Below are 22,797 nucleotides of genomic sequence, written 5' to 3' on the forward strand. Positions count from 1 at the left end.
AAAACCCAAGCTACATCTGGGTCTATTATTAGCAATGCATTTGCCTCATCTGCGATAGGAGTCTCATTTTCAGCTCTGCAAAGCTGAACTTTACAAAAGAAAAGATAATGATGCTTTTCTTCTACATTTGAACCAGCAGCCGGAAAAGCTTGGGGAGGGGTGGCAGAGAGCAGGAGGAGTGTGAAGCTGGGACAAGCAGGACAACATCAAACACAGAGGCTTAGAAGACAGTATTAACTGCAGTATTACTATTAACAAGAATCTGTGGTTAATAAATGCTGTTTTTCTGCACTCTGTAGAAAAGCAGGCAGAGACGTGGCTTGCAGTGAGAAACCTCAGGTTCTGGTCCCATGCTTGGACCCATTCAGGGTCTGGTTTTGCTGGTGCAGTTGCAGAGGCAGGACGGCTTCTTCATGGGATGGTTAACGATGGTCACAAAGAGCCGAGGGGAAGGGAGAAGGCAGAGGAAAGAGAGGAAGAAGAGAGGCTGAAGTTATTCCAGCTAGTTTGGTGCTGCTTTTCTGTATTGATTCCTTTTAATGGCTTCTTTATACCCACAGTAATTCTTTAAACTCTTTAAATCCCATAGGATGGGCACTCATAGAGAAGGAATAATAGCAGGTGAATCAGCCAGCTAATTGGGTTAGGGTCATATCAGAGACTTGTACGCCTCTGGATGTGGAGTCTCCATAATAGCAATGACCTTTTACAGCCACTCTGGGCTGTAAATTCATATATGACCTTCAGCCTTCTCCTACCCCACTGGTCCTTTTGGCTCTGTCCAGTCTAGCATTGGTGCCTTGATTTAACTTGAAGGCCAGAGCTAACTTACCACCACCACACTGCTAATGCAGATACCCTGTAAAGGGTTGCTCCAGAAATGGTGCCTGGGGCAAAAGGGGACTTCAGGCTACTGTCCAGGTGAACCCCAGTTTTGGGACCAGAGCAAAGCCTTACCAAATGCTCATAGGCCATAAGGAAACTGGCAGAGCAGCTGCTCTGAACCTGCTCGGGACGTGGTCAATGACAAATTCAGGGCAATACAGAGCAGCAGCAGGCTGGTCTGAATCACCATAATTTATACAACTTTCCCTGGCTGGGACTGTTTGGTCACTAGCCTGAACAGGAAAGCCAAGGAGAATTTCTGAAAATGCAATTTTTTCCTTAGGAGGGCAAGGAAGAATAGGAAAGACCACAAACAGAAGAGGTACAGGCGACCGTGGTGGAGGTTTGGAGCAGATTGGAGTTTTACAGCAATCAGGCAGAGAGCTTGATGTTATTACAAGGAGAGTTTATCTAATTTAGCTGTGGCTCATCGCCCAAGGCACTCTGCTTTCAACACAAAGACATTTCAAAATGCTTCTGTGCCGTAACAATAAACTAAGGGAAAATATAACTGCAGGTTAAATGAATGCCTCTCTGCCCCTAACATGGATGGCTAATTTCAGGACCCATGTTTAACCCTTGGTACCCTTTAGGCCTGACTCCAAGAGGTGTGGAGCATCCCTTGCTCTGACTGCTCTGGCCTGAATTTCATGCCACATAATGACTGACTTACCATGCAAGCAGGGGCCTCAGTGTTTTAATTGTGTTAGGGCCTTTTACTGTATTGCTTCAATTTTGTAGGAAATCTCCTGGGTCTGAAATTTGGGTCTCAGGTGACACTGTCTGGAGGTTGGGAGCTGGTTGCAACAAAAGTGCACAGAGGACCTCCAGGGCACAGCAGGAGATGTGACCTGTCCCTGTTCATACATCCCTGTCCCTATATCCCTGTAAAGGGATTCACCAGGACATACCCAGCCCTAAAGCCAGTCTAGTGTCATAGGCTATGGGGGCTTCAGAGCTGAGTGAAGTGAAGGGATGAGGGGCACAAGGTCAGGCGTAAGAGCCAGGATATTCAGGGAAAAGCTAAAGATTTACTTAAACAGCTTTTGAGTTATCCCTCAACAAAAGAACTCCGGCAAAAGCAATCCAGAAATAGGCAAAAGCAACTTTTTTATTCATGACGAGCTGTCTCCAAGACAGTCTCATTTAAGACAGTGTTTTTCCTGTCTATAACCGAGTTGGTGGTTTGCTCTCACCCCTCACTCTTGCTGGGGTTTTCATCTGCTCAGCACAAGAGGGACACAGGCTCCTGGCAAGAGGGTCCAACCTGTGGCTTCCTACCAGAGCCTCTGCCCTGGGCTGCAAAATGAGCCCAAGCGAGCTCTGGGCTGGAGGGGACACCTGCGTGGGACAGCTGGAGTGAGGGACATGGTGGGTACACCACTTCCCAGGGACCCAGCTGGGGTTTTCCAGCTGTGAGCAGGTGTGTGATGACTCTCCATCGCAGCACGGTGCACGCTTCACTGCTGGACCATGCTGCACCATTGCAGCACCACTTCTCCCTGCTCTGTCTTGCTTTGCCGTGCTCGGGCTGGTGTAGCATCCCCGACCGCAGCAATGTAGCACAACACCCAGCTATCAGCCTGACAGAGGCTGGTTGGGACCCCACCACCCTGGCCGTGCCCAGCTCCCCCTCTATCACCTGCGGGCAGCCCATAGCCGCCCACACCCTGCAAGCCCTGCGTCAGATAGCTCTTCGCCACCCTCACTGCAACCCGAGATAAAAGCCAGCGCCCGGCTGTGCTCAAGATGTGACAGCCTGTTTTCTGCCCCTGGATTTAGCAGAAATGGGCTGCATTATTAGTGGGGCTGGGGTCCGTTTCTGCTGCATGCTGGCGTATGGACAGCTGTACAGGCATACCTTCTCCACACATCAGCTGCTGCCATTTGCTAGTCACACCACTGTGCAGCCCTGCTATCTATTGGGTAAATTCAGTTTTCTTATCATTTTTTTCTCTTAGGGCAGGTGAGAGGTGTTACAGGACAGGATTTCAGGATCTCCTTCATCAATGCCTAGTGCCCAGAGGCACTCTGGTTCATGCCAGAGCAAAGTGTGTACCAACAGAGCTGATCAGGAGGATGGGAGCTGACTCTCAGTCATCGAGCCCTCCCCTCTGCTCCTCTAGTGATGTGGGCATCCCTAAATGTGTGTCCCCCAGGGCCCCTGGGCAATGCCAGAGCAGGAGGTGAGCAGAGGAGAAAGGAAGGGATGGAAAATCAGACCCACAGAAAAGGTCCTTTCTGGGGTCTCCTGACCAAGCAGATGAAATAAGTGATTTTAATACCATGGGATAACACAGTGCCATGAATTATAGTGCCCTGGTCAGGAAACCTACACAGCAAAAAGCCCTCAGGCATTGACGCAGCCCTGCCTGTGACACTGCGTCCCTGTGCTCACACACCAATCCTGCAGTGCAACTGCTCTGCTATGTCTTGCTGATAATTCAGCTGAACTGTGGCTAATCCCAAAGTCCTGATCCTTGGTGGTTTGCATTATCCCTGTGGTTCTGTAGGCACAAAGAGTGTCTGGAGTTGGGGGCTGTCCCAGTGTCTCTGCACTCTGACAAGTCAGCAGGGAATTCCCCTGGACTCATTTTTTGCAAATGCAGCTCTGCTGATGCAGGGCTTAAACTCACAGTCATCAGTTCAGGAGAGCAGAAAGTGGCCAGAAAGACCGATTGTGCAGGGCTGGACCCTGGATGCTTTACAGGCCCAGGAAGGGAAGAGCCAAAGAGCCGAATAGGTGCTGGCACAGATGGTCAGGATCAGCCCACAGAGCGCAGAGGGTCTGGGCTCGCCTGCTGTGGGACAGGCTGGGGCGGGAAATCCCTGTGGGAGGGAGCCCAGACATGCCAGGCAGGTTGGAGACCATCCTCAGGACCTTAGACAAGAGGCGTGAAACCTCTGCCTCTGAAAATCTTGGGGCTTTTGCAGTGTTCTCAAGGCACATATGGCACCAAATCTCAAGAGCAGGCACCAGCCGCCTCCTTCGCTTGGCTGCTAACGGCATCCGATGCTGCCTTCCTCCACCGCTTCCCCCGGCCCTTGCCCGTGCTCCTGCCTTGGGGAGCACACTCACACCTGAAAGGTAAGGCTGCTCTCCTCTGCTCCCCATGGTCCCTCACCTGTGGTCACTACGGGAGCCCAAGGCTCCTCGGACAGACTGAGCCGAGTCTTGCTGCAGGAAGAGCAGAGGAGCCCGCTGCTCCGGGAAGATGCTGGGTTGTACTCGTGCCGGGCAGAAGTACATTGTGGATAGCAGGTAACCCTCCACACATTTAAACCCCAGAGACTTCAGAGGAAGGGCAAATGGCCTCGCTTTCCCCCTAACAAGGCTCCGGCATCCTTTTTTCTAAGGAGCGAGTTAGCTTCAAGGGACCTAGCCAGTCCTGCCAGCACTACACCTGCTGCAGGTCTACCTGGCTCTGCCTGTCATTGCTTTGCAGAAGGCTCCCTAAATCACAGACACACCCCCCGAAAAAGCCCCCACCAGTAGATGGGAATCACGAGAGCTCTGTCCTAGATCTCACAGTCCCACAGCACTTGCTAATGAAAAATGTCCCTGTGAGCAAGCAAGGAAGGCTCCTATGGGACCAAGAAGTGCGTTGCTGAGCTCAGACAAGGACTTTTCTCCTCCTGTTTGTGGCATAGGACCAGCTGGATCAGGAACACATTTTCTGTATGGGCTACGTTCCCCTGATGCCTTTCAAGTAGTTAATGCTGGCAATGGACAGAGCCAGACCTGTTCCTGTGTTGGGACTTGGTTTTAGGAAGGCAGAAAGGGAGACCTCACTCCAGCCTGGCACCCACTACTTACTCACATAGCAAAAGTGGCTCTGAAAATGGGACGGCACCTGGGGCAGCACCTGAGTGGCCATTTGAGGGCTGCCTCATGTTTGTACCCCTCATGTGGGAGAGCAGCACCCTGCCCTGAGCGATGCACCAAAACCCTGTGCTTGGGGCAGCCCTTGGCAGAGCCTCTCTCCAGCTGCCCTGCCAGAGGCCCTGGTGTTCAGCAGCTCATCCCAGCACCTCTGTGGTCCCAGGACTTGTGGGTGAATCAGGGACTGGCCTGAAGGTCATTACTAATTTTGCTCAGCTCTCCACAGCACCAAGCCATCATCCCAGCATCGTGCACTAGGCAGACCCCCTTTCTCCTAAGGAGTCCCAAATAACAGCCTCTCTGTGGGGCTGAGCTGAGGATGGAGGTCAGGGAACGACCCACAGACCCTGTTTCACCCCAGCCCAGAGGGACACTTTATTTTGAGGGTCCTCTTCAGACATCCAGGCAGAAAGACAGCTCTGAAACCAGCATCGCCTGCCTGGCAGAGCCAGACAGGGCTCTCGCTCCCGTGCCCAGGACTCAAGCCCATTTTCTGCAGTGGGATGTTTTAGCTATTTCTGCTGTATTGCTGTGGCAGGCTCTCCCATCATAAATTGAGTGCAATGAGTTCGCACCGGCCCTGGGCACCCACAGCAGGGTGCTGAGTCACGGCAGCCTCTCCCAGCCCGGCTGCAGCACAGGGCTGTGATGGGGCGATAACTCAGATGGCACAAACAGGAGCCCGGCTGTGCAGAGATAAGGCAGCCCTTGGCTGAGGAGCAAGCGTTCCACTTTATGCTGTGTCAGAGTTCTGACACGGCAGAAAATATTTCTGCTGAGGCAGAGTGGCAGCCAGCTGAAAAATATTTAGCTTTTTTTTTTATTATTTTTCTTAGCAGTACCAGGAGAGACAGGGCAGCCCTGGATTACTTGGAGAAGCACAGGCTGCTCACCCCTGCGGCAGCGTGGGTTTTGTGACTGCCCTCCATCTCTGGGGCAGAGCTGATGGCAGGCTTAGGTGACTCCTATTCCCAAGGGACGGTAGGACGTGTCCTAATAACCAGCCCCTCTTCTCCATCCTCCCCTCTTGCCATGTTGCAAGTCTGTGTGTCGGCAGGGAGGAGTGAAATGTGCCGGCTGCTTTTGAAACCTTTCCTCTTCCACAGGAGAGGGAAACACACCGCCTTGCTCTCTGCCTCCCCCCCCCCCCCAGAGAAAGGCTCTCAGGGGATCAGAGGGCTCTCCTGCTTCCCCCAGCACTGGCCAGCAGGCAGAGCTCCTTGTGGGAAAACTGAGGCACCGAGCAGGGCAGCTGCACCCAAAGTGTCACGAAATGCTGATGGCAGGGCAGCATCCCCCTTGGGAAAGGGGGTCGTTTGCTGTCCCACACCCTGCTCCTACACCAGGGGTACAGCAAGATATAATTAGCCAGGCTCAGCCAGGCTTTTGTTAGCATTCCGGCTGGGAATGGATGCCAGGCCTGGTTGGTGTTTGTGTAATGCCCTCCGACTGCACTGAGCACGACGCCGCGCAGGTGGGCACTGAGCCTGCTGTGCTCGGGGCGAGCTCTTGCATGTGCTGTAAAGCTGGCCTCTTTCACTGGGATTGAGGAGCTTTTGGGTAAATGTGGTTTAGGGTGATGCATAGCACAAAACCTTTGTGTTCGGGAGCATTAAGCTGTCCAGACTGAGCTCCCATGTATCATAAAGCACAAAATTCACCTGGGATCTCCTGTCATCCCAGGAGCTGGTGTTTTGCATGAGCCCCTTCCTAACAGGCACACGGTCAGGGTTTGAAGACCCTGTCACCGCCCTGGGAAGCACCTTTTCCTTCGTGCTTGGCACTCCCTGGGGCAGCCTCTGTGCCGATTCACGCGTGCAGCGCTGGGAAGAAGACCGACAGACCTTTGGGCTGATGCGAATGAAAGCAAACCTTCTTTTTCCAGGCGGGGAAACTGAGGCACGGGTTTGAGGAAGGGAAGGGGAAAGAAAAGCAAGGCTGGCCAAACCACCCTGCAAGAATGGCTGGGGCAGACACAGCTTGTTCCCCCCGGGACCCCCCTGCGGGTGCAATTTCGGAGGGCACAAACCTGCTGTCGGGGGGGCCCCGGTGGGCATCCCGCTGCCGTGGGAGGGTTCCTGCTCCCTCTAGTGTCAGTGAAACCCCACGGCACGCAGAGGCCAAACCGGGGCAGGACGGGGTGAGAGGGGAAACTGAGGCACAGCCCTGGACACCCGGTTGTGCTGCCAGCCTGCGAGCATTGGGCAGGGGGATGCCCAGCGGTACGTGGGCTCCCTCCGGACCGTGCTCCCATCAGTAACTGGGATTTCCAAAGGAGGTGCTGGGATTCGGATATCCCAAGCCCTTTCCCAGTTTGGGTGCTGATTTTCCAGCTGGGCTGTGTTTGGTGCTAACCGCTATTACTGTGGGGCCTGCTCCAAAGCTGCTCTCAGAAGTACCACCCAGGATTGGTTTCCCGTGTGGTGAAGGGCAGAGGAGCCCAGAGCAGAGCTGGGGGGAAATGAACTGCCCTCCAGCTCCTCCAAGGCTTGATTTACCCCATTCTTTTCCAGAGGTTTTTTCCAACGTGAAGCCAGAGCAGCAGCACGGCTGCTCTCCAGTGCTTTGCACTCTCATGTGCACACAAGCAAAGTATGTGAAAATACCTTGCACCCACCACCTCAAGTCACCTGCTGCAGGTCTCCAGCCCACAGGATCAATCCTCTCGTGGTGACAAAGCAGCATCAGAAACTGCCGGCAGAGGCTGGAGAGGGAACGGAGAGCCTTGCGAGGGGCTCGCTGCTCCCTGTGCACCCAGCAGACCATCCCGCTGGGGGTGAATTTTGCTCCTGAGCTGACCTTGGTGATAAAAAAATGGACCTTGAGCATCAGTGTGAGGCAGGTGTGGATGGCCACCAGCCAAAGGGTCAAGGACAGTGTCTCCCTGTCCCGATAACGCCCTATTCTGCACTGTTGCCTGCACAGCATGAAGCTCTGCTACTCCAGTGAACCCCCTCCCCAATTCAGTAATTCTGCTAGCAAAACCCCGTTTTGCCTTCTCAGCAGCTGACTCCCAGGGGAGGACCTCACCCTGTCTCCATCAAGAGCAAGGCATCTGGCTGCTGTATTTTCTAGCTTTTGTGGGCTGGGACCAAGTCCCTTCCCACACCTTCTGGGTCTGAGGAGATGCACAAGGACAGACTTTGTGGGTGAATTTCCTAGTTTCTTCCTTTTCCTCCTCTGTACCCTTTTCATCCTTTGTTCTGACCCTATAGCAGCACTCAGGGACCCTCACATACACCTCTTTTTAATGGGAATTAGCCACACACACAAGCATTTGAGAAGCTGGTGCTTTCTCACTGCACGTTTGGGCACAGAGGCAGCAGACCCGTTTGGAGCTGGTCTGGACTGGGAAGGCTCTAACATCACCTCCAGGTGCCTGGGTTTACAGAAACTGGCTTAGCTCTGCTCTGCTGTGGGAAAACCCCTGTACTAGTTTTTTCCCCTGACGCAGGTGGGGTTGTGCCTTTAGAGAGTTTATCTGTCTGCCACCCCTCACCCTGCATCTCAGCTGGAGGAACTGGGAGCGAGGTCCATGCACTGGGCTGAGATCCTGGCTCCGTGTAGTAACCTGCTGCAGAAGTTACCAGTACTGCAGCAAGTCTGCAGTCAGCCTGCACGGGCTGTGCCTCTGCTCGGTCAGGGCAGAGGGAAAGGGCTGCAAACGGCTTTGCTGTCCCCCGGGGTGTGCGAAGAGTCAGCGCTCTGAGCTAGCGGTGAGCAAAATTCCCTCCTGATAGTCCACGTTGACTGCAGTTTTTGTGCGTAGCTGTGGAAATTAAACCCAGGTATCCAGAACTGGAATATGGTCTGCTTATCTCAGTTCACTCTGAAAGTTAAGGCACCTGCCACCACTCCTGGGCCACCAGCCCGGGCGGGACCTGCTGTGATCCGTCTCGTGGTCTCGGAGAGCTCAAGCTTGATGCTCAGCAGCAGAGCTGCTGCGGCTGCTGCCTCCAGCCCGGCTTGTTCCCCGTGGTCAGCCGGGGGGGTTGTGATGGCTGAAGTAACAAACCTCCATCAAAATGACTGCACAAATGCAAATGGTTTAGGTCTTTAAGTTAACATTTCCCTAATGCAATTCCTCCTTGCAATAAAAATGCATTCACCATATCCCTGTGCACCATATTTCTTCATTACTGTTTTACCAGTGGGAGAAGACAGGCCCCAAAGAATACAGTAATAAATATAACTGTAGATACTGAAATCCGACCATCTTCATCCACTCTGAGGCTCTTGAGCTACAATGTTCAGCACTAAATATTCCATTTCTCCCCCTCACCAACAATGGCCATTAAAGAATTTTGCTCTCATCATTTCCTCTAGTCAGATGAAATCCTCCAAGGGCATTTATTTTATTATTATGTTGTTTTTAAAACACTTCATCCATCAGTGCACCAAGTGCTGCAGTAAAATCCACTCCAAGATTTAGGCAGACCTCCATGAACCTTCTGCCTCTCACAAGAACCTTTCTGAGGGCTGAGAGGAGATTTAAATCATACCTAAACATGCTGCTGACCTTCTGAATTCAAGCATAATTGCAACACTGCAAGAGTGTCTGCCATTACACGATAAGGGCATAGCAAGAGGTCTGTGCAGGGAAGACCCACAAAGAGCTGATGGGGATGGAGGTGGCTGTCCCAGAGCATCTCTTCTACTCCAGCTGAACTCAGCATGTCATCCAGGCGTGTGCTCGTGCCCCAGCCCCCGAGGACCACCTCACAGCACTCACTTGAATCCCATTTCTCTCTCACCGCTCCAGTGGCTGCACTCAGCGGCTCAGATGCTTCACACCCCAAAGCATCCCAATGGGAGTACTAAAAGCTGGGTGAGTTACCGCAGGACCTTGGAATGACCCAGGGCAGCTGGAGGGAGCTGGAATGCTCAGGGAGGCATTTTGGAGAGAGCAGAGAGTGGGAGGGGGAGGCTACTGAGTCCAGGCTCATCTGGCCTCACCTGCCAGAGCAGTGCTGGGCTCCAGGCTGCACTGCTTCTAACAGAGCAAGCCAAACACCCATGCCCACATCTGCTTGGTCTTCACCCCATACCCAGTGAGGCTTATGGTCTGCGTGGTCCAGGCTGGCCAGCAGGACATGGACAGGGTGGCAGACATTGGTCCTGAAATGGTGGGTAAAGAAGAAGAAAGCTGGAAGGTGGAAGAGGACAGAGATGCAGATGTGGGACCATGCAGATGTGGGTCCCACGGGGACCAAAGAGCATGAGACAGATGTTCCTGAAAGGCAACCTCAGCACATCCCAGCAAACCAGGATGTATGACCTGACAGTGAAGACGGCATGCAGCACTGGTCAGGAAGGCAGCTGTCACACCATGGACACTGCTTTTGGCTGTGTCAGCACAAGCCACCTTTGAATGGCTCTAAGAGGGGTGACAGGGATCAACTGTACACTGTCTCGTCTAATACATGAATTAGGAGCCCTCCAAAGAAGCGTGTTCACAACAAGCATAAAGTGGTGGCTCTAGATCTTCTTGCCATTGTGTGTTGCAGTTACCAAAATCCAAATTCAAATGAATAGTGGAAGAAAAAAGTCCTTCCTGGGCTATTTTGTATATATGAACCAATTTTGGTTCAGGAATCCCCTAGACCACAAACTGCTGAGGGCTGGGAAGGTGCTTGAGGAATTACTAAGCATTACTTACATTATTCTCTTGGCATCTGCCTAAGGCCACTTTTGGAGACAGGACACAAGGCCACATAGCTCTGGTCTGCTCCAGAGACCAGGGACCTGTTCCAGGGTTTCCTTCCAGTTCCACAGAACTGAAGTGCAGCTGGGAACAACCTTTAGGAATCATCTACCCATCACCCTGCCACAGAGCAGGAGCTCCTTTAACCCAACCATGCCTGGCCTGACTGTCCGGGGAGAGGGAGGCCAGGAGGAGAAGGAGGGCATCTCTGGAAGGGGTCTTCAGGCTGCATCCCCTGCTGCCATCATGGTTCATGCCAGGGTGGACCTGGTGCTGTGGGGGTTAATGCATCTACTCTGAGTGCTGAGAAACCAAGAGCTCTCCTTGTTCCCATGGCGGGGGGGATTGCTCAGTGTTTTCTATAAATCCTCTGCTGCTACAAGCCCTGATGGTCAGGAACAGGCTGCTTCCTTGCGGCGGAGCTGGTGGGAAGCTCAGGATGGTCGTGAGCGAGGCAGGTGAGTGGGCTCTTTGCTCTGTCGTGGAAGATTGCACTGTGCCACTGAAGAGGGCTCAGCCGGGTCCTGACTCCTCGCAGATGTGGACAGGGTCCATGATGCTTGCACCTGCAAACACCCCTGTCACCCTCCTGCGGGCCAGCTCATTTCAGCTACCGGAGGTGGGGGTTGCTCCAAGAAGCTGTGCTCTGTCCCCTTTCCAGAGGGCTGGCACGGAGATGGGACACCTCTCAGAGACCCCAAACTCTCATATTTCCCTGCTTGCAAAGGGGAATACACAGCCCTGCATCTGCTCAGAGAACCACTCTCTATGCTAGAGAAGGGTACAGCCTCTTTTGCACTCACAGCTTTGAGAACACTCGTTCCCAGTGAAATCCTAGGGTGCAGCTGTGGAATTTGTCATTTTCTGGAGTACATCAAGCTGTAAGAGTTAAAATGAGTCATCGCTTAGAAAAACAACCAAAAGGATTCACCCTTCTTTTGTGCTTTTCCTGACAGGCTGTGACATGTGAGCGCTCAGTATGGATCTGATCTCAAATTTGGGAGGGCCTTGTATTCTGCCAGCCCAGTCTCAGCTCACGCTCTGCCTGCTTGAAGCAGACTGCTTGCTCCAGTGCGTGCTGCGGTGGGGAGCGTGCTGGTTTGCTGCATAAAAGGTGGATGAGACAGGGGACTCCCCCAGTTCTTCATGCACGCAACTGATGCATCTAGCACAGTGTGTGTAAAGCATAGCCAGAGCTCTGGAGGAAGAGATGGGGCATACCAGAAATTTAGGGCAATTAAAAACGACCTCTGACAGTTCCTGTACTCTCAGGGTGGAGACTGAACTGGGAATTATGGCTGCTTTAACTGATCCTGTCAGCTGTTGGTGTCTGAAGATAACTTTCTCCCGTAACTCCTCCTCCTTCCCCTCCATGCAATGTGGGGGGTGACCTTTGATAAGCTTCTCGTGAGGACTAGAGAAAACTCCCACACATTAAAGTCTGCAGCTTTGTGCGAGCCCAGGTCAATCCTTGGAACTTGGTCTGTCTTTGCAGTTATCCAAGGCTGCTGCATTGGGCCATAAACCTGTGTACTGAGACAGGGAAGGGCAAAGAGAGATGCTGTGGGTTAGAAGCCTCATGAATTCGAGGAAAGAATGGCAATATTTCTGCAATTTTCTGAACAGATAGATTAGATATTTTTAAAGGGAATGGTTTTACAGTTATTTAAGTAATTTCAAAAACTTTTCTAGACTTACAGGTGGATATTCCAGATAAGGTGACATAAACCTCCATAACAGATTTCACTTAGCTGTCAAAACCACTCATTTCCAGAGCAGTTTCTCAAAAACCCTCTTATGCACTCCTTCAGTCCCACTGCCTCCCTCTCTCTTGCTTTCCATGGGATGTCCTTATAGGAGAGGGGGGGTAAAAAACCTCTCTAGAAGATGTTAGAAAGCTGATGCAGACCACACTGAGCTGACCTGGGGCGGTGGAGACCTCACTGATACATGTTAAGGGTGCACTCACTGGCTTTGCTCCCTACAGCCCCTGAACAAGCACCCAGGGGAGCCTGGGAACCCCTGTGGTAGATGGTCCTTCAAAGCCAGACGTGAGGACCAGAGTTAGGCACACAGAGAAGCCTGCAATTACCTTGGGGAGAGGACTCTAGAGATTACAGTCCTGGAGTCCTGTCTGCATCTTTCTTGGCAGCATGAGGCAGCATGAGTTTACAGAAAGAAAACTTTCTATAAAAGCAGTTCCATCTCTCCTCCCTGTGTTTCTAGAGGGAGGATGTCCAGAGACATTCTGCTTTTATATGATGTCCTTGTAATTTCCAGTTTACATTTATCCATGTACAATTTACACACGTTGCTTTGTGAGTAATCACTATCCTTGAGCTTAAGTAGATCTTTTTCCCTCCATGTGTTTGTAGATGGCCTGTGTTTTGTTGGTCTAAAAAGGCCAGGCTCTACTGGTCTCCATTCCTAAGAAAGTTGTGCTCTCCGTGATGCACCGGTTTGGCAAACACGTGTCCCCCCAGGCCTATGCTCTCACAGCCAACATCCATTTCATTGCCCCACCCATCCTGAATCTTATCATTTACAGCGTGAAAACCAAAACGATGAGGAGATGGATACTGAGGATGTTCTGTCAAAGAGGGGTCTGCAAGTCCAGGGCTGCCATTTGCCAGTAAAGCCAATATGATGGTCACTGCCAACTGTCTTATGCAAAGTTCAAACCCCAAGAAGACCAGCCAGGAGAGGGTAACATGCCAAACACTTCTGCTGATGTAAGGATATAAGGAAAGTAAAAGGTATATGGAAGGTAAAGAATACATAGATACCTGCGATGTAAGAACCATGGTTTGTAAGAATATGTGGTTAAGGGCTCTTCAGCAGGTAAACAGAGGCCAAAGACAGGAAAAATAACAAATCATACCTAGATACACAAACCTAAGACCCCAGGAGATAACAGAGACAATAACACAGACCACAGCCTTCAGTCAGTGATCAAGGGGCGGCTGGAGGAGCCAGGAGGAAAGAAGCTCAAGCAGAACTGCTGAGAAGACGGAAAGAAAATGATCATGGGTCCTCTGGGAAAGAGCAGACTTAGTGCTGGATATTTGATGGGTCTTGTGTAAAATTTTACGTGGGATGATTTAAGGGGCTTGTGGAAATGTGCAAAATATATTATGGACCAAAGACAAAGGAAAGGAGGGATCTAGGTGTATCAGGAAGGAACCAGCATGGGAAAATGTAGAGAGACTGGTAAAGGGGCTGATCAAGTGTAAACAAGTTGCTGGCCAATACACTCTCCAGGCGATGCACCTGATCACCATAGCCTGTCCTGTCTGCTCATTAAACTCACTTCTGGCCCTTTTCTGAGTGACCTTACTGTCTGTGTACAGGGGTATTACAAACAAATATTAAGCTGGAGTAACTGATGAATGGGAGGAGACCAGAACCTAGAAACACCCAAGGCTGGCACTGGAGAGTGGGCAAACAGGGACCAGGGTCTGGGCATGGATCTGGACAGCCTTCTGGTCTGCTCCAGGGTTCAAGGGACTCACGGATGCAAGAGTGTCTGTGAACCAAGTGGGCAAGGGTCGTGTTCTATCCTGACCATCCGTCGAGGAGGAATGGGGCTGGGGGGTGCTGGTCATGTCTACATGAGCACTGCTGGTGTCAGTGTGGGTGCCAGGGCAGGCACTGCTCTCTGTGACCACCCTTTTGGCCACCTGGGACTCTGTGTGGCCCCAGGGAGACCAGGCTGGTTACTGGACATTCAGACTTGGTCCATTGTATGTCAGGTGGAGGATGAGGGCGATCAGGAGCAGGGGGGGCCGGGTCTGGTGAGGTTCAGCCCCTACAGACACAGCTGGACTGGCGTCCCAAACCGGGGGCTGATAATAGAAGCAGCCCCCTAGGTCTGCAAGGGGAACCTTTTCTATAAAGCAATGACTTTTGGACTCTCTGACATTAACCAGAATTGTTGTCTTCTCTTTAAAACACAAGTGCTTTCCTCCCTAGGTTTTTCTTTGTTTCATCTGGAGCATTTTGCCTGGGTTAGGCTACAACACCAGATTTCTTGAAATAACTGTCAGTCCTGAATTAGCATGCACTAATTAGTATGCTGGAGTTTCCATAAGGCACTGCAGCACAATGCCTCCTCAGACTGGCTCATTTAGACTCAGAAGATTGATTTCTTCCCACTTGAGCTGGTGCGGTGGAGCTGTTCTCTTCCAGCTGATCCAGAGGTGCAGGCACTGTATAAATTGACTACCTGTGGATGGACATTTTAAAACAGTTCAAACATTTAAGAACTGTTTTTGTGTTTCCTGCCAGTGTTTGTTATAAACTGTGCACCCAGCACTGTAACAAGTAAGATCAGCATGTCTTTGGGAGCACTGTTATTGGGAACTATAGATATTTTTAAAAGTGGTCCAGTGGATTCCCCAGCCTCTCCAGGCTCAGACCCCTTGGCACACACCTATACAACCCATGAAGACACATATATGCATCCTCCCATGTATAATGAAATTACAAGCCCCAGCTAAAGACCCTGGAGACCAGTAATTCTGCTTCTTCCAGTACTGAAGTTTTGGGTTGTTCTGGTGAGAGCTTCAGCCAGACAATCTTTGCCCAAGAGCTGCTTGGCAGAGCCAAATTTTTTTTCCAAAAAATTTCTCTGGTGGCAGTATCTTGTCCCCTCACCTATGACAGTCTGAGCAGAATGACTGTTTCTTCTGGCTCCCCTCTCCAAGTAGACAAAAGGTAGTAAAGGAAGAACAAGGAAATAGGGAAAAGAACAAGGAATGATAGCAGACCACAAAGCCAGGCCAGGGGCTGCTTACTTAAACATCTGCTCTGCAAGAACTGGGCCTTGATGGCATGTGGCAAACAGGTGTCAGGAGGACTACAGAGCTTCCTGGGGTGGTTTGCACGGAAAATGCTAGATAAGGCTTTTCTGTGCAATGGGAGAGCACCGACTCACGGAGTCAGGCTCCCCTTTGCCAAAAAGTGGCATGTGTTTTTATGTGGCATGGAAGGAGTTCTCCACTCTACTTTCCTTCCACAGAAGAGAGCAGCTTTCACACAGCACATGTCGGGAGAGGACAGGAAATAAAGCCAGGACCACCACACGTTGCAGCATAGCCCTATCCATAGCTAAGTGGGGCCGCATCCATTGGGTCCCTCTCACGGGTGAGACCCGCTGCCCTCAGCCTCAGGGCTGTCCTCAGACCCTCCCCCTCAGCCAAGAGCTCTGCAGCATGTTGTGGATGGCAAAGGTTTCTACAAGCTCGAAAAGCAGCGAGATAAATTCACAGCACAGCAATCCTTTGAGACCAAACCAGCCTCTCTGGCTGAGGAGCCCCACTGCTTTTCTGCGTCGAGGACCACCACGGCACATTTGCCTTGTGCTTAAGCTCTTCCCCAGGGACCTGCTGGTGGTCAGGCTGTTGGGATAGTCAGTGCTCGGCCGGGCTCCTTCCAGCACTCCCACGCTGGCGCGGGCCGAGCCCAGCCCCACGGCCCCGGAGGGATTCCATCCATCGCGGCGTGGGAGGGAGCCCGGGGGCATCGGCCGGGGCCGGGCACCGTCCCGCAGGCCGGGAGCGTTGCCAGCAGCACCGGGGAGCTGCCAACTCGGGACCCTGCGGACTTCCATCCCCCCTTTCCGCGGGGGGGGTCTGCCGCGGGTCGGGCTGGGTACCCCGGGGAGGCGGCGGGCGGGCGGAGCGCGGCTCGTTGCTTCCCTCTGCTGGCTGCTGCGGGAGGTGGAATGCGGGATGCGGGAGGTGGGATGCGGCATACGGGATGCTCCCGGTCCCTGCCGCCCCCGGGCCCCGCTGGCCTCAGCCCACGGTGGGGAGCTCCTCATGTTAAACAAGGGGGGGGGGGGGGGGGGGGGGCATATCTCCGCTTTGGGGACCACAGATGAGAAAGCAAATCCCTGGGGTCACACAGGTTGCCCCATGCCAGATGCACCCCATAGGTTCTTTATCCCATGTCAGGACCTTCACAGAAAGGTTGTTTCTCCTTTTCTTCTTCCTTTTCTCATTTTCCTCCTTTTTCTGAAGCAGGGAGACAGTCCAGAAGTCTCTATGACAGGGTCCTCACCTGAGTGGCTTACTGAAGGCCTTTTGCAGACGAACCCCAGTTAAGCCTCCATCAGAGAAAGGATGCATGCGCACAGAGATCTGCACACCACACACCCCCCAAATACAGCTGCTGCATTCAAAAAGTGGCTGTGCTTTGATTTTGAGGCTTTCAGGTTGAAAACCCAACAGCTGAGGAACTTAAACCCCATGCCTGCTTTCCAGACCTGAGCTGAAGCTTGCCACCAGCGTGGGACAGGAGAGAAGAATCCCTGAAAGCTGCTGGGCAAAGACAAAACCTGCTGTCCTGGGGACTGCTCTAGCTCCAGGTCCCTGTGTGCAGGGTGAGAGACAGAAATGAGGTGAGACCAGCCCCCCCACCCTGAGACCCTGTGAGATCTATGTGCCACTGACTCACCCACAGAGAGGGATACCCAAGTTAGGTGTGGGACATAGATAATTCCAACTTTACCAGTATAAAAATCGTTTTCAGGCATTAGAAAGCAAGTGTTTTTCTGCCTATGCCACAGATATGTCAAGTGGGCAACTGAGGCTTGGGGACCTTATTTAATTAAAACCATGAATACTTACACTAGAGTTAATCTGAGCCAGGGGTTATGTGCTACAATATCTGTGCTGGCGCTGGACAACCATAAGGCATGCACATCCCAACAGCTGGTGACAATGACTTTTTGCAAATATCCCAATTTTGGGAGCTTGAAAATCTAATCTTGAAACATTGATTCCCAAGATGTCAGGTCACAATTTTCCTGAGAAAGAAAAGGAAAAAAGAAAGAAAGGAAGAAGAAAGGAAAAAGAAAGTATCTGGCTGAAAAAGAAAATATCTGGCTAAAGTCAATCTGCCTGGGTTCATTTCAGCAACTAAATCTAGATTTATTGCTTAATTTAAGGTACCCAACTTTTACTTTCTTCACAGTTTTATTAGTTTCCATTCCCTCACAACCTCTCTCTGCTCACCCACTTGTTGACCATTCCCACTCTTTGTTAATATTGGATTTTCTTTTTATGCCCCCGAAGAGAGTCCTAACAGAGTACAAGCCAATGCTGAGCACTCAGGCCAGGAATGGCAATGAAAGCCTGCTGCAGAGAGTAGACACATTTACTGTATTAATCACCTCGGTGCTTGAAGCAGCAGAGCCTGAACACCCACAGAAGCAGGCAGAGCAAGGCTAGAGGCAGTGATGGCAGCAGATCCTGTGTCATCTTGGTAGGGTTGGCTGGAGGAGGTTAGCATCACTCATCTGTGTGTCTTCAGCCATCCCACCTCATCCCATCCCCACTGTGAAGGGGATGATGATACAGCACTCCAAAGGCTTTGTGCGCTCTGTCCCACGCCATAATCTGCAGAGGCAATGGAAGGTAATCTCTCACCAGGCAGCTCACATTAAAGGAGTTCCACTCAAACCCCCATTAACTTTGTATGCTTTCCATGACACTTGTCCAAGCAGCACAGACCAGAACTCTGCCACTCCCAGCTGCATGTGAGCCCTATGGGGACTCAGGGGGAGCATATAAATATCACCACCTCCCTGCTGGTGTTCCCTCAGGTTCAGAGGCAGATATCCTCATTCCTGGCTGTCATGGGAGTTGGTGAGTTATTCACAGTAGCTGTCATTCAGCAGGTTTCTGTGGCTGAGGTGCCTGATTTGAACTAGAAGGTAAAATTCTGCAGTTGGGAGAAACTCCCCTGGACTACTCCAGTCTGCAGCTTTAGGCTCTGAGATGAAAAACACTGTTTTCCAGACAGGGTTTGTCATGTAAATGCTGCTACTTTGGCTCCAGGGTCCTTCTCTGACCTGAAGGATGTGCTACCTGTAGCAGAGTTTCCCAGGCTCCACCTGAATTAACATTTTGTGCAGGAGATCACAGCCTGGCTCTAAAAACCTGATATCTACCTCATGACCTCATGCTGCCTTTCATGTATAATTCCCAAAAGGGGATTGAGATGTGCATTCAAAGAAGTAGAAGACTATCAGCAAAGGTTTCCACTGTCATCACCAGACAGGTTATTGCCAGTCAAAGCAGCTGGAGACCGAGCCCTGACCACCCGTTTTCTGCGAAGGGTTCATGGCTCTTCTTCACATTTCCACTAGTTTCGCTGATGCTGCCCTTACAGGTGGCTTTGCTATTTCTCTGGAAATACTGCAAATCACCTTCTGGGTCAGGCTGAGCAACTTGCAGAGGAAGGGGAAGCACAGACAAGAGTCCCAAGGTAGCACCAAGGAGGAAGGCTGCAGCAGTCCCTGGCATGCACAGAGACGACTCTGCATGCACAAACCCTGCGCACGTTGGGTCACTGGAGCATTTGGGTTGGTTTGGTGCACGTCTGGTGGCAGATGTGGCCAGCTGAGACCAGAATAGGAAGACGTGACACAGTGTGGGGCAGATTACACTAGGGCAGCACTGCTGGGTTCTATTTCACCCAGCTGCAGTGCAAATGGCCCCCCCACCCCATTATGCAGCGGGGCAATCCTTCGGCTCTGGCATGAGCAAACACTGAGGCTGAGCTCCTCTGTGCAAATTCTGCCAGGATTGCACAGCTTTCCTACCAACAGCTGTGCTCTGCCTTAGACCTTTGCTTCTGACTTTGCTTTAAAATTCAGTGGCTGTTCTGCCTCCCCGGCACATGGTTGTTCCCTGAGATCACCTACTCTGCAGGGTGCTGATCTTCCATGCTGCTTTGTTTTGCATAGGTTCATGGATCATCCTTCCATATTGATGTGATGCAGCCAACAGTAAACAGCCTTGTTGACCTGGATGCTGGGCAAACCTTTCCTGCCTTGCAGGGATCCTAGTCTGCCGTCATGCAAAATGTGGTGTGAATTAGTGTGGAGACAGGTGAGGTGGGTACTGAAAGAAATAGCATGTCATATAAAATCAGTGTCAGTCAGTCCTGACTTGTCTCCTGCCTCATATGCTTTTGGGTGCTATAGAACAAAAGCACAATAAATAACAGCAATTGGAGCTGGAGGGGCTGGATTCCTGGGTGCTTTGCCAAGCTTTTGCACCAACTTGTGAACTTTGGTAAACCCCTTTGCTGGATTTCAATATCTGAGGCTACAAAATACACTTTTTAATTTAATTTATTACTTGATTTGTAGTCAGTATCTCAAGCATGCTTCCCTGGCATGTAGGGGAGTGTTTTTTTAAAACACTTTGGGATCCAGAGAAATAAAGTGCTCTCGGGAAATTCAGGTAGGTTTTTCTGTATTATGAACCGTGCTCCCTACCTCTTCCCCTATTTTCACTTACAGGGAAAGGAGCCCAAACTAATTCAGTTATCAACCCACCATGGTGGCTATCAATCAAACCAGCTTACAGCCTGCCTCATTCCTTCTGCTGGGCATGGCAGGCCTGGAGGACCTGCACACCTGGCTCTCCATCCCCTTCTGCTTGGTGTACATCGAAGCGCTCCTTGAGAACTTCATCCTCTTGTTTGTCATTGTGACAGAGTGAAGCCTCCACGAGCCGATGTACCTCTTCCTGGCCACGTTAGCGGTGGCAGATCTCGTATTATTCTCCTCCACAGTGCCCAAAGCCCTGAGCATAATCTGGTCCCTTTCCAAGGAGATGTCTTCCCACACCTGCCTTACCCAGATATTCTTCACACACCTGAGCTTCATTGCAGAGTCGACCATTCTGCTGGCCATGGCGTTTGACTGGTACTTGGCCATCTGCAACCCCCTGTGATATGACACAGTGTTCACGCACTCAGTGATAGCCAAGATAGGGCTGGCTGCAATAGCCAGGAGCTTTTGTGTGATGTTCCCAACAATATTCCTCCTTCAGAGGCTGCCATACTGTGGACACAGCATCATGCCACACACCTACTGTGAGCACATGGGCATTGCCCGGCTGGGCTGTGCCGACATCTCCGTTAACATCTGGTACGGCTTTGCCACCACCCTTCTGTCCCTAGGCCTGGATATTGTGCTCATCGGGGTATCGTACGTCCTCATTCTCCGGGCTGTCTTCAGGCTCTCATCCAAGGATGCCCAGCTCAAGGCAGTTGGCACCTGCAGCTCTCATGCCTGCATTATATTAATGTTCTACACACCAGCATTTTTCTCATTTTTCACTCATCGGTTTGGCCACAACGTCCCCCACCATGTTCACATCCTGTTGGCCAATCTCTACATGCTCCTGCCACCTATGCTAAACCCCATCATCTACACTATGAAAAACAAACTAATTTGAGAAAAGGTGTCCCAAGTACTCTTCAGGACTGGGCAAGTGTGGTGACAGGGATGCTTTTCCTTTGAAAGGAAAGCACAGAGAAATACTCTGGACCAAAGAAGCAGAGTGTATGCATGTGAAATAACCCAGTTTCCTACCTTTTTTAGACTCAGCCCATCATCACTGCTGATCAGATTTCCTGCTAGATGTTTCCTCAGACTAGATTGCAACACTAATGAAAAAGGAGAAATTAGTGGGGAACCACAGACCAGAATTTGGGCTGATGCAATCTGGTGTTATACCATTACCATCAGAGCTTTATCGATAGGTTTGGTTGGACCTACATGGTGATAAGATGCATGTTTTCTGCTTGGACTCTGCCACGGCCAGCTCCCCATTCAGTGCATGTTTCTGTATCTTGTATCTCAATGTTTTCAGAAATTATCAAACATTTTCCTAGGTATAAGCTGAGAAAAACATATTGTATTGTATTAAATGCAGGAATTACTGTTCAAGTTTCTCTGACCTCTTCAGTGCAAGCTAGATAAACATAATCAATCATTTAAATTTCCTACTGCCAAGAGTCAGCGCTGCTGCCTCTGCATCACTGAATTTTTGCTAATTTGTAATGGTTGGAGATCTGCCCCCAAATGAGATCTTTTTCAGGAAAACAAAACCAAACCCAGAAGTTTTTATAAATGGGGTGAATCATTACAAAATGGTTTGTGGCTCAAAGTTCTGCATCTTCCCACGAGCCACATTCAAGACCACACAGGTGAGCAGGTCACTCCCCGTGCAATGGCAGCATTGATGTCTGTCCTCCCCGCTCTGCATCCCACGTAGCTCGTGATGCTGAGCAGTGGCTTGAGCTGCCCCTCCAGACCCTTCCCTCCTGCCTGCCACTGGCAGGATCTCCCTTCTCCAGAGACCTGGTTGTTCTCATTAAACCTGGAAGCTCTTGATATCCCCATGATTGTTCTGTCTCTGTCAGACTTGGTAGAAAATAACCAGAAAATTAAGAGTTTATGTGGCAGCTGACAGACAGACACAGATGCATACACCTTGCTTTCTTTGATTTACACAGGAAGGTGAATCAGCTGTAAAAAAAATATGAAAACCGGAAGAAAGGAGAAGTTGATAGGGATTGGTATGAATACTAATGTAGGAAGTGTGGGAAATTCATACAGGGTTGTTTGTTTTTTTTTCACACAGAAAAATCCATAACCAGGAGAAAGAAGGACTTTTAAGAGAGATGTTTTCTAAGCAATAACTGAAAAAAGAGAATTAAGAAATTACTCAGTCACCGTATGGACAGTGAAACTGTCAGTCAGGGTGGAAATGCTCAGGAAATGTTTGCCTTGAGGAAAAAGCCAGGTGCTAAAGCTTTACCATGTGCAAATGATGAAATATTCTCCCTCCAGGAGTCTCAAAGAAGACATTAAAACAATAAATACAGGAACTTTCTCAGATCTGCAGCTGCAGATGATTGCTGTTTAAGAATTTTAAAAGATCTTGGCGATTTTGCTGCCATGCGATGTGTACACATTTCTACTTGCAGGATGACCCACACAGTCAGTCCACAGCTTCATTGCTGCAGGGAGCAGCCAGAGCCAGCCAGGGGCTTTGCCGCTGGGAAATGCTCCTTACCTGTCCCAAACCCCAGGAGCCCAATGCTGCCAGGGGACAAGGATCACTCACACACGACTGAGTGCAGGCTCATGTCAGAAAGAACACTTGCTCTCCTGCTCAGCAGGTCCCCTTTGTCCCTGTTGGTTTCTGATTTGATTGCAATATTGCTAAGCAGAGACATTGTCCAAAAAGCAAAAAAAAAGGAAAAAAAACCAGTATAAATTCCTCCCATTTGTGGGGCAGGAGCTGAAGCAGAGAATTACAGAGAAGTGCATCATGTCTGCAGGTGACGGAGAGCTTCTGGGACAGAGGACAGCTCTGGCAATTTTCTGGAGGAGCTGCAGCCTGGGGCTGGGTAGGTGGAAAGGAGAAGATGCAGCAGTGGGTCACAGGGCCAGGAGAAGCAGCTGGAGCAGAGATTTGGGAGGGGAAGGTGGGAAGCCCACACTTGGGACTAC

The 22,797-nt window shown here is 50.9% G+C and overlaps 1 pseudogene; it reads left to right on the forward strand.

Moving 5' to 3' along the window:
* The first annotated feature begins 2,545 nt into the window (after positions 1-2,545).
* LOC115353398 lies at positions 2,546-22,383 on the forward strand (annotated as a pseudogene).
* Positions 22,384-22,797: the final 414 nt, after the last annotated feature.

The sequence above is a fragment of the Aquila chrysaetos genome, chromosome 19 (genome assembly GCF_900496995.4).
Source record: "Aquila chrysaetos chrysaetos chromosome 19, bAquChr1.4, whole genome shotgun sequence".
NCBI lineage: Eukaryota > Metazoa > Chordata > Aves > Accipitriformes > Accipitridae > Aquila > Aquila chrysaetos.